Genomic DNA, 6,607 nt, shown 5'->3' with positions numbered 1-6,607 from the left:
CAAATCATTACTACTGAGTGCTATGGGAATAGAAGGCTCAATGGAGCTGTGGCTCTCTGTCAGCCTGGCTACAGTGCTGAAAAGAAATCTTGCATTATTCTTATTCTCATCTATTAATGAAGAGTAGTAGGCTGCTCTCGCTTTACGCAGTGCTTTCTTATATTCATTGAGAGTAATATGCCAAATTAAACGAGATTCTTCAAGTTTAGTGGAACGCCATATCCTTTCAAGTTGTCTAGACTTTTGCTTTATTTTGCGGGTTTCGGCATTATGCCATGGAGCTAATCGATGTTGTTTTATTTTCTTCTTTTTCAAAGGAGCAACAGAGTCTAATTTTATTCGCAGCGCATCTATAGCACTATCAACAATATGATCAATTTGGGGTGGTGTACATTTTGTATAAGTTTCCTCCCCTACATTCAGACATGCTATCGAGTTAAGTATTGGTGGAATCTCTTCCTTAAATGTGGCTATAGCACTAACAGATAGGTTTCTGCTGCAAGAGCTTTTGACTAATGCTTTGTAGTCTCGTAATAGTACTAAAAAAGTTACTAAGAAATGGTCGGATAAAGCAGGATTATGCGGTTCGACTAATAGTTGCTCAATTTCAATACCATAAGTCAGAACAAGGTCGAGAGTGTGATTATAGCAGTGGGTTGGTTTATTTACACTCTGACAGAAACCAACAGAATCTAATATAGAGTTAAATGCAACAGTAAGGCTATTTTTATCATCGTCAACATGAATATTAAAGTCACCTACGATAATTACTTTGTCTGTTTTAAGAACCAAAGTTGATAAAAACTCAGAGAATTCTGATAAGAATTCTGAATAAAGACCTGGTGCACGATACACTGTAACAAATAAGATTGGCTGCAAAGTGTTCCAGGTCGGATGCGTAAGACTAAAAACGAGGCTTTCAAAGGAGGTATAATTTAATTTTGGTTTAGTATTGATAAGTAAACTTGAGTCAAAGATTACTGCAACTCCACCTCCTCGGCCCGTGCCTCGAGCAATATGAGTGTTGATATGGCTGGGTGGAGTGGCCTCATTTATGCTGACATATTCTTCATGTCTCAACCAAGTTTCAGTGAGACAGCATATATCAATATTATAATCTGATATTAAATCATTTACCAATATTGCTTTAGATGCTAGAGATCTTATGTTTAAGAGACCACATTTAATCTTCCTGTTTTGTTGCACTGTAGTAGTTGTTACATTTACTTTTATTAGGTTATTATGTATGACACCTCTATTAGGTTTTACCTTAAATTGTCCTTGGGCAGACACACACACCGCTAATATTGGGTATTTTATTGGGTTCGGGATTCCTATGGATGACTGCCTAGGAGAGAGCGCAGAGAAGCGTGTAAGACTGCGACTCCGCCTCCTGGTCTCAACTCCAGTTTGTCATGGATTAAGTCCACAAAGCCCTTTACCTTGGACTTCTAATAGAACTGCTCAGGTCTTGATAGATTGAGTGGGGAAGTTCATGAGATCTTTCTAGAGGGTTATCAAGAATAACTTTTATCCAATGACCTTTCCTCTCTCTGTCTGTGTCTGTGTATTCTCTTGTTCCGATTAACCCAGCCACATCTTTGTTCTTGTCTTGTATCTATATATACGCCGGGATCCGGAGTCGAGGCTGATCCTCTTGCTGTAGTCCTGTGTCTTGGATCCTCTATCCTGAGTTCTGGATTAAGTCGTGGACTTCGGGTCGTGGCTGAACCTGTCTCTGCGGTCCTGCCTTGGGTCTCGTCATGCTGCTTCCCTGATGGCTCCCACAGGACTGTAGCTGACATCCTCGTGGATTCATCTTCTCATTACAGACACATGCATTTCCTAACATTCGGTCTATATGCTGTAAAATGTATTATCTCTTGGATTTACACACGGCATCTATTGCACGTCTGTCCGTCCTGGGAGAGGGATCCCTCCTCTGCTGCTCTCCCTGAGGTTTCTCCCATGTTCCCTTAAACTGTGGGGTTTCTCTGGAAGTGTTTCCTTGTACAATGTGAGGGTCTAAGGATAGAGGGTCTGAGGACAGAGGGTCTAAGGACAGAGGGTCTGAGGACAGAGGGTCCAAGGACAGAGGGTCTAAGGTCTAATTTCTAAATACTGCTGCTGGTTTACAAAGCACTGAATGGTTTAGGCCCAAAATACATGTCTGACCTCCTGCTAAACTATGAACCATCCAGATCTCTCAGGTCTTCAGGGACTGGTCAGCTTTCTGTCCCCAGAGTCAGAACTAAACATGGTAAAGCAGCGTTCAGTTATTATGCTCCAAACATCTGGAACAAACTCCCAGAAACCTGCAGGTCCGCTGCAACTCTGACTACTTTTAAATCCAGGCTGAAGACTTTTCTTTTTGCCGCTGCTTTTAAATGAACTATTCATATCTTAGACTGCACTGTAACTTTTATCCATGTACTTTTTCCTTTTAATGTTTATTTTATTAGCTTTTCTTTTTTAATGCTTAATGTCTTTAATTTTTTGTAAAGCACTTTGAATTGCGTTGCGTTGAAAAGTGCTATATAAATAAACTTGCCTTGTCTTGCCTAAGGACAGAGGGTCTGAGGACAGAGGGTATAAGGACAGAGGGTCTGAGGACAGAGGGTATAAGGACAGAGGGTCTGAGGACAGAGGGTCTGAGGACAGAGGGTATAAGGACAGAGGGTCTGAGGACAGAGGGTCTGAGGACAGAGGGTCTAAGGACAGAGGGTGTCGTTTTTCTCATACTGATATTCTGAACAATGTCACAAGTTAGACACTTCTATTATTGTTTGTTTCATGCCTCATCTAAACTCTCCTGTCATTTCAGATCCCGCTTTCCTCCAGGCCCTTGTAATCAGCTCATTTCCCTCACCTGGTCTCCTCAGCCCTTCCCCTCACCTGTTACTCATTCCCTCATCACTCCACAGTATTTATACCACCTCATTATCAGTTGTCCTTTGCCAGATTGTCTTGTCGTTTCCGCCAAGCTCTCCAGTGAGTGTTGTGCTCTAGTCCCGAGTTTTGTCCTGCCCAGTTTTTGATTCCTGCCTGTCTGACGGATTTAATGATTTTGACTCTGCCTGTCCTTGACCTGGAATAAACTGAACATTACTATACTGGTTGTATCTGAGTCGTGCTATTGGGTTCTGATCTGTACCTGTGATCGTGACAGTACAATCTGTGTTGTATTTGCTGTAAAGTGTCTCTACTGTAGGCTAATTTTATTATATGTACAGCACTTCGGCTCCACCAAACATCGTTTATAAATGTGTTATAAATAAAACTTGATTTGAAACATTCCTCACTGAATTGTTTCTACAAAAATAAAGGGTTTCGATATCAAAGCAGGTTTGCAGTTTGGGACTATATTTGTGTTTTTGTATTCAATATAACTCACCTTAACGTCTTTCAGTTTGCTGAATTCTGCCGTCACGTCTATCTTGGCTTGCTCGTTTTGTTTTAGTATCAGAGCACGAACATCAGCTGCTGACCTATATGAAAAGATTTGTATTTGAAGAATGACATGAACTGCATATACATTGCAGGATATTATATCACTACGCATCTCCATCTTGCTTTCAATGACCAATGATCACATGGAGTAGCTTCATCCAGCATCACAAAGTGTTTGTGATGCAACAACATTAGGACAGAAAGAAATGGCTGAGATGTTGAGGAATCAAGACACACATGCAGACATGTTAGAAACACGGATACTGTTGTGATCGTGAATACCCTGGTTTCTCCCTGAATACCATCCAAACCAGGATACTGATGTGCCTGTAAGCGTAATCAATGTTTCCATGGTTTCTCCTCTTGGCCATCTCCGTCTCAAGCGTCAGTGTCTAAATTGGATGGTACATTTAACTGTACTTTTGGCATCTGAAACCACTTACTGATCATCTGAACCTCCAAGACTATCAGACTTGGTGCAGATCAAATGAATCTGCTGACACTCGCCACCATTTCCCATGAGGCTGCAGGATTCTTCCAGGACCGCCCAGGACTCTTTTTCAGAAGCTGCTCGATTGGTCTCAGCCACAATCCACACAGTAGAACAACTTCCAACAACCTGGAGGGGAATACAGCAAATAATAATGGTTAGATTGTCAGTGTTCCACAATGATCCGCATTGCGTGTGGATAAATCACCTTTTTCCACATCGGGTCTCTGCTCTTGTTACGATCCCGGTTTCCAGGAAGATCCACAAGTGTGACGTTCCGGAGAAGACCCTTCTTCGGCACCCTGACAGTCACACACTTCACCAGTGGCCAATAGCACTTCTTCCCGCCTCTAGTCCTCTTCCTCTTTTGACTCACTTCCAGTGTATTTGACCAATTCTGCAGACAAGTCTTCAGCCTAAAATAAATAATAAAACAAGAGGCAATGCAAGGCCATTTATTTTACATGAACAAACTTTCACTTTAAATTGCTTTAAAATAACATTAAAAGTACATTTGAACCCCTATCACTGAAACAACATCTGAATTCAATCAAAACGTAGCAAACCGTACGTTTATATTTGAGTAATGGGGAACAATTAGGTTTAACATTTTTAACATGATTTCAAAAGTAAAGCTGGTAGTGCCTTAAATATCTAGGTTGTTGCAAGTTAGTTCCTGGTAGACATGTTCCTTCCTATGATGCATAACGTAGAAAGGTTTTGTAGTTATTGTTATTAGAGCCCAGATAGATCAAGCCCATTCTTCTGAGTACATACCGGATTTACGTTGGCATTTGGTGTCTATCGTGAAACTACACCAACCAAGAGTTAGTTTTATGAAATGATATAAGTTGTAGTCTTACTTACTGTATCCCTTGTAAAAGTCTTACTCTTGGAATTGAGACATTCAGGAGTTTCTCTGAAGTATTCTTTATCCATGAGGTTATCAGGAGAGTTGTTTTTCTCCATACAGCGCTGACAGCGTTTCCACCTTTATATATACAGTCTATGGTTTCAACACTGTCTTGATCATCTTCCTCTTTTTCCTGATCTTCATCATCACCAAGGAAATGAGACAAGGTCACAACTCCTCTTCCCACTCCTAAACAAAATAATTGTTATTATATGATATTATTATGGCATATATTAAGTATACACTTACCTTGACACTTTTAATTACCCTGCGTCAAAAAGTGCTATATAAATAAACTTGCCTTGCCTTGCCTTGACTTTTATCATACTACTCTCCCGCTGCACACTTTTTTACTTTAAAATGATCAGTTACCTCATGCTATTTGTGTTATTATGTGTCATACCCTATATGTGATGCATCTGAATACTTATATGAGCATGTCAAATCATATAGGATAAAACAATATGCGGAACTTCAAATCAAGGTTACCTTTAAATGATCCATCATGACAGGAAAAGCACAAATCTGGCCACCATTTACATTGCCAAGGTATCAATTTGTATAAATTAAACCTACGTGAGTACCACGCAGACATTATGATAACGTTTAGTTCATTCTTTCACTTCATTTGTATTCTATTCTAGAATAAAGTTGAATTGTATCAAACAGAGAATGAGGAGGTCAAATATAATAATAATAATAATAGATTTAATTTGTTAGCGCTTTTACAGGTGCTCAAAGACGCTTTACAGATATAGTGAAGGGAAAAGAAAAGGAAGGAATGTCATGTCTAGGAAACTAATAGTGAAAGTTTATTCTTTATGTTAGTTTTGTCATGTCCCTTTGCCCTGTGCTTTATGTTTATTCCCTTAATTAATCATCCCTCTCATTTCAGGCCTCCACGCTCCCCGCCCCCTTCTGTGGCGACCGGTTCCGATCCCAACCGGTCTACTGAGCCGCACAGTACTTCCATGCGTCTGGCTCCACCCGAAAAATACTCCGGAGACTCGGAGGGCTGCCGGACGTTCATTGTGCAGTGTGAGTTACACTATCACCACCAACCGGCTGCTTTTCCCACGGACAATTCCAAAGTGGCTTTCATGATCTCCCATCTCTCCAGCCGAGCAGCAGCGTGGGCTACGGCAGAGTGGTCCCGAGGCTCCCCCATCTGCGGGTCTCTGGAAAACTTCATAGACACTATGAGAAAGATCTTCAATCAAACCACGCCGGGCAGGGAAGCAGCTTGGGCTCTGATTAAGCTGAAACAACATCAGCGGAGTGTGGCTGACTACGCCATCGAGTTCCGGACTATGGCAGCCGATAGCGGCTGGAACTCCGCTGCATTGTTTGACGCTTTTGTCAGCGGTCTCTCGGATTCCCTACAAGACCAGCTGGCGCCTCTCGATCTGCCCGCTGACTTGGACTCTGTCATATCCATGGCAATACGGATAGACAATCGTTTGACGGAGAGGAGAAGGAATAAATCCAAGGATGCGGTTGATCCGCCTCCCCAGAGGAGACGCTCGCCGCTGGATACTACTTCTTCTTGGAGGCCCCGTCACCCCTCACCTGCGTTCCGGACAACAGCGCCCCCTGGCTCCGTGGAGGAGCCAATGCAGTTGGGCCGCGCCAAGCTTTCAATGGCAGAAGGTCAGCGTCGATTAAAGGAGGGTCTGTGCTTCTACTGCGGGCAGCGCGGACATCCACAAGCGGCTTGTCCGGTAAAAGAGGAGGCTCACCAATAAAGAGTGTTA

General features: G+C 42.1%; 1 long non-coding RNA gene across 1 annotated transcript; it reads right to left on the bottom strand.

Annotated features, from left to right (window-relative positions):
* Positions 1-3,407: 3,407 nt before the first annotated feature.
* On the bottom strand, positions 3,408-4,214 carry LOC117459504 (uncharacterized). The gene is made up of 3 exons (XR_004553528.2): positions 4,149-4,214; positions 3,894-4,069; positions 3,408-3,488 (listed from the first exon to the last, which is right to left on the bottom strand). It is a non-coding gene; the product is annotated as an uncharacterized lncRNA (long non-coding RNA).
* Positions 4,215-6,607: the final 2,393 nt, after the last annotated feature.

This window comes from Pseudochaenichthys georgianus, chromosome 15, assembly GCF_902827115.2.
Source record: "Pseudochaenichthys georgianus chromosome 15, fPseGeo1.2, whole genome shotgun sequence".
In the NCBI taxonomy this organism is placed as follows: domain Eukaryota; kingdom Metazoa; phylum Chordata; class Actinopteri; order Perciformes; family Channichthyidae; genus Pseudochaenichthys; species Pseudochaenichthys georgianus.
Note: the sequence above shows the minus strand (reverse complement) of the source record. Positions and strands in the feature narration are given on the sequence as shown.